The sequence below is a fragment of the Mercenaria mercenaria genome, chromosome 11 (assembly GCF_021730395.1).
Source record: "Mercenaria mercenaria strain notata chromosome 11, MADL_Memer_1, whole genome shotgun sequence".
Lineage (NCBI taxonomy): Eukaryota > Metazoa > Mollusca > Bivalvia > Venerida > Veneridae > Mercenaria > Mercenaria mercenaria.
In genome coordinates, this window is record NC_069371.1 from 8,553,516 (window position 1) to 8,559,589 (window position 6,074).

Here is a 6,074-nt window from a genome sequence, read left to right on the forward strand (position 1 = left end):
ATTTTACAAGTATATACTCAAGTTAAATCTCTCAACACCAACTGCTATGGTATTAGGGGAATTAGGTGCCCAACCTATTGAAAATGACATTTTATCTAGAATGTTAAATTTTTGGGCCAAAATAGTGACAGGTAAACAGGATAAAGTTTGTAATGTGTTATATCGAACCATGTAAAATCTCCATGAAAAAGGAATATTACATTGCCATTGGATCGATAAAGTGAAATCTGTATTAAATAGTATAGGTTGCTCAGAATTTTGGTTGTCTCAAACTGTTCCAAATCTTAACCATTTTAAACAAAGAGTAAAAACACAGTTATTTGATCAATACCTTCAAAATTGGTACAGTTTTGTAGATGATTCTCCCAAATGTCTAAATTACAGAAAGTATAAAACTGAATTTAAGCTTGAGAACTATTTGCTTTGTTTACCAAGTAATTTAAGTATAACTCTTTGTAAGTTTAGGTGTCTCAATTTTAACCTGCCAATAGAAAAAGATAGACACTCTGGTATTGCCAGAGAAAACAGACTATGTACACTCTGTAATAGACAGGAAGTAGGGGACGAATCACATTACCCTTTTAAGTGTGATTATTTTGCTAATGACAGACAAACTTGTATCCCTGATAATACTTTTCAGAACCCTAATATGGCGAATTTTCAAAATCTAATGTGTAGCACTGATAAAAACAACTTGATTAAGTTAGCTCAATTTGTTAATGCTGAAATTTTAATGAACCATCTTCCTTATAATAATTATATAAATTAGTTAGCCGTAACTAAAATCTTTGACACTCTGCAGTTAATAATTTAGTTAGTATGTTGTAATCATGGTTATCCTGTATTATTACTGTCATATGCAGATTTAATGTATGTAGTGAATTCGGTAAACATGAATAATCCAGGGTAGCCTTGAATATAATTATTTGCAAAATCTTTATAATGTTTTGTTCTTGACATGTTTTGTCATATCATTTGTTCTATGTTTGTATTCTCTTATGCCCTTTCGGGCCATGAGGTCAAATAATAAACTTTGAAACTTTGAAACTTGTTTCACTGATCTTTCTTATCGAATACGGAAAATTATGTAGTATCTAACGCGTGGAAGAGTCTACTTTCCTCATACAGTAAGGGCGCACACCCGTGTAACTTTGACTAGATCACCCGAGATCACCTGAGTCACACGAGTAGCAATTGTAGTCCGAACGCTTTATCGAGTAACTGAAAATGGCTACAATAACAAATGGAGAACATTACCTTATGGTAACATTTCAAAAGCTTCTGAGCTGTAACAATAATAAAGATTGGTTGCTACTGTTGACACATAATGACTTCGTTTAAAAAACAACAGATGATCAGACGTGACAGTATCCCTCGTATCAGAAATTATGTTGAATTAGTGGACTATATGTTTTATGTATGCGATATAGTGCTTGCATTGATTGCATTGTTGCTGCGTGTATCTTACATAATTTTAAGGCAAAGAAAAGTTATTTATAAACAATATTCTTTATTGAGATTTTGTTCATTTCTTTAAAAGTCTTATTACCTCTGTAATAGGAGCGGAAAAATGTGCAGCCCGATACAGGACTCGAACCTGTGACCTTCTGCTTGCAAGTCATATGCTCTACCAACTGAGCTAATCGGACAATCGATATCATAGACAAATTATATACATTATATACACACTGCTACACCTCCATTTTTTAATGATCACTGATGATACGTATTCTGTGTCTGCATTCTTATATCCATGCAGATTTTTTTAAAGTTGCGTGTCAGAAATCGAAATGTTTTCAATTCAATTCAGTTCTTTACTATTCCCATTCCATGATACACATGATAAATGAGGCAAATACATTGTCATGTAATATCGGCGAAGCTAAATATTATGTATTTAACATTATTAAACAAAGGGAGATGTTCCTTGCAATAGAAAATTGATAACAAAAAACACACTTCATATTAACAGAGTCTTTCAAAAATGAACATTTTGAGTGACCCTGATATTAATGAAAACAAGCAAATTCGATGAATTGGTATCCCCCGCCGAAAGGGTTTGTGGTGAGGAATGGCAAAAAATATATCCGGCAAAAAGTTAAGGATGTTACTAAGAAGCAAATAAGTTCATTAGTCAAAATCAGTTTAACAGAAAACAAATGTTTAATTAAAGAGTACATAATAAATGTATGATACTTTGATCCTGACTAAAGAATTTATTTTGAATGAAATATGCTAACTGTAATAAGCTTAGTTTTTGAAATTAAAGGAAGTTAATTGAAATGTGAACTTGAAGTTTAACTTGAACGAAATATTGTCTTTGAGTGGTTTGGCACCAAGTGTTGCTGTTTAACATATACATTTAAACTTAAAAGAACAGGTATCCTTAAGAGAACACAATCAAATAAGATATCTTGAACATGGCTGGGGGCAAGGTTGGTGCAGTTACAACTTAACATGTTGAAGGTCTGAACATTTAAAAAAAAGAAATGAATGGAAATATATATATGTATATATATAAATATATGTTTATATATTTTTTATAGGGAGAGGAGGGGTGGTGAACGGGTGAGGAAACAAAACTTCACATGCTGATTATAAATATTGATGGAAAATTAAAGATGAAAAAAGGGGGGCAGAGGATGCATGATTGGTGGTGGGCATGACTGGGTGGAGGAGCGAGGTGGGGGAATGGTACAACTTGCATGTTGATAAATATTCAGGGAAGGTTTGAAAAAAATCTAGTGTGACCAAAGCAAGGGGGTGACCAGGTGTGTGTGCACAACTTCACATGTTTATAATAAATGCTCATGGAAAAGAATGAAAGAAATTTAATAAAACTTTACATAATGTAAGTTTGTTATGTACAAATATGTGGATTTCTATACAATTAAAGGACAATAACTCTGAAGTTACAAAAGAAATCCGAACGAAATTGGGTGTGTACAACCACATTATGGTGCTCTAAATTCTGTTGAAGTTTCATAGTTCAAGGTAAAATATACCATAACCATAACTTAGGCTGGTGTTACTTGGGCACTTTGACTGAAACTTGACGCGCCTCATAACCTTATAGTGGTGGACATGTATATGAAGTTTGTTTGAAAAAAATCTAAAATAAGATTTATTCTTCTTTTTTTGGTGGGGTGGGGGTGGGGTCGGGAGGGGGATGTGACAAAGGTAAGGGGGTGACCAGGTGTGGGTACACAACTTCACATGTTTACAATAAATGTTCATGGAAAAGAATGAAAGAAATTTAATGAAATTCTACCAAATAGTAAGTTTGTTATGTACAAATATGTGGATTTTTATACAATTAAAGGGCAATAACTCTGAAGTTACAAAATAAATCCAAACAAAATTGTGTGTGCACAACCACATTATGGTTATCTAAAGTCTGTTTAAGTTTCATAGTTCTAGGTCAAATATATCAAAAGTTATGATGCAGAAATTGCCATATTTATACCCTTTATAGTTAGCACTAGAAACTTCTAAGGGCCATAACTCTGGTGTTACTTGGGCAATCTGACTGAAACTTGACGGGCCGCATAAACGCATAGTGGAGAACATGTATGCGTAATAACCTGGAATATATTTTGTTGTATTTGTTTTTAATTTTGTTTCTTATAAACACAGGATATCTATTTGGGGATTGTTAACAATTTTAAAATGCTTAACTTCTGTGTGGTATGCCCAAGTGAGACCCTGTGCATTATGGCACATAATATTTTTCCTAGCCATGGTGAACATTTACACCCCTAATCTTAGACTGGACCTGAACAGTGGGTACTTTAATAAGTTGAGTTACAGTCTGCCTCCCATGTTTCAGCTTCGTAGGTGTTGCCGGGGCTTTATACCCTCCACCTAACATTCCGGCATTGCTAGAGGCCACAGCTGTGTTTTATTGTAGTTTTCAAATATATTGCTGGACGGTTTAGATTTACTTCGTAACAGTGTCTTTAAAATTGTAGTCAATTCGTCATTTGTGGTATTTATAGTTTTATTTTTCTGACCTATTTTTTGTTTGCTTTCCTTGACTTTGACTTTAATCGTATTGTCTGTAATTGATGTTTGGGATGGTCTATCCGCCCAATTTATAGTACTATTATTAATTTCTTCTTGCGGGAAGGTGTCTGACCTGACTTTTAGTTGGTGTGACCTCCATAGCTACTAACCAAGATATAGATAGATTTGAGTAGCTATGGCCCTTTTTATTTTCAATTGTGGAGCTATGTATTGATGCTATGTATTGATGATTTTGAAGTGATGTTATGAAATAGGGATGAATGAATGGAAACCACCGTTGATGTCACCCAGTGACATCAAATTGATCACCATCAATGACGGAGAGTTCTCGGACCCCGTCGCCAGGGATGAGGGGGTCATGTTTCACCGCCGAGGGCTCCATGGCCTTCTTGGGGATCGAAGAGCTTTGTATAGCTTTCTCCGAAGTAAGCATTTTTATATCGGTATGGTAGGTTTCCGCTTTCCCTATTGGTTGAATATTGTGAAAAATCAGAACTCATTGACGAACAAAATTTACAATGAACAATCTTTTTTGGTTATGGCTCTGGTATAATAATGTGAAGACGTCTCTTGATATGTTAGGATAAAGTGATATTATGTTGAACTTTGATACAAATATTAAATACTATCCTTTGTTAAGTCAACGTTTACGCGATCAATATGTTCAGAATTGGAACGATATTTTAAGTAACCAGCCAAAGATGCAATATTATATAAAGTTTAAAATAGATTTCAAATTTGAAAAATATATCGATGTTTTACAAAGTGAAAAAGAATAGAATATTCTAGATTTAAGCTTAGTTCACATAGTCTTGAAATAGAAACTGGCAGATTCCACGGAATTGACAGAGATAACAGGATATGTAAAATATGTACCAGAAATCAAGTTGATAGTGAATATCATTTCTTACTTTGTTGTCCGTCTTTTGCACATTTACACCAAAAATTTATCAAAAATAGTTCTTGGGCATCTGTTACCAAATTTACAAATGTTATGTCTAGTTCAAATGTTAGAACCATTAGAAATCTTGCAAAATATGTGTATAGTGCAATGAAAATTAGGAAGGAAAAACTTACAGTTATTGCTGCTTCTTAGAAATGTGTAATATTTATAACGTGTATTGTATTTGTTTGTTTATTGTATGTTTATATGTTCAACCTCTTGGCCATATCTGTTTATTTAATGTGTTTGTAAATGGCCAAAGGCATTGTATAAATGCTGATTTGCCAATAAACTGAAACTGTAAGTAGCAATTTCTTATCTTATTCAAACCCCCGTTTTCACGATCGAACAGTAATGTGTTACTTGCTACCAATGTTTTTTTTTTGCCGTCCCACAGAAAATCCCGCATAATCAGTTCAATTTCTTTGATGTAATTATCCGGAATTCTTCTGATCTCTATTTCAAAAATTATTTATGATTATGATTGACATATGCTTTTAAAATGAGGATGTTTCCAGTTAGCGTGTGACATCTCGATTTCCATATTTCTAAGCAATTCTTGATTTTATTTTATTTTTATTTATTTTTGACATCATAAATAGAAAGATTGAAAAAATTCATGGATTGAAAAGTCATCTTCACAGATTCTGTCTTTGTTAATTTTCCATGTTAAATTTCGATGGCAGAACAGAAATAATAAATCGCTTTTGATTAAACAAAGAAGATCCAAACAACTACCGCCCTATCTCAATTTTACCGACAATATCAAAACTAATTGAAAGACATATAGCAATTCAGATACAATCTTTGTTTTCCAAAAAAAATCTACAATGCATATATTTTGTCTGTTTTAGATTACTAACTACATTTTGGTATGCAGGCAGTAAAGGCTCATTAAATAAGATTTTTGCACTTCAAGGAAGAGTTGCTAGAATTGTTTTGAATAAAGAACTGCAGACAAGTAAATCTGAAATGCTAAAAGAACTCGGATGAACTTTTTGGATTTTCCGGCTTGCAACGCATTTATTAAATACGTGTATTAGACGAGTTTTTTTTAAAGAATGTATCATGAATTTCTGTTTCAGGTATTAACAGAACAGATTAT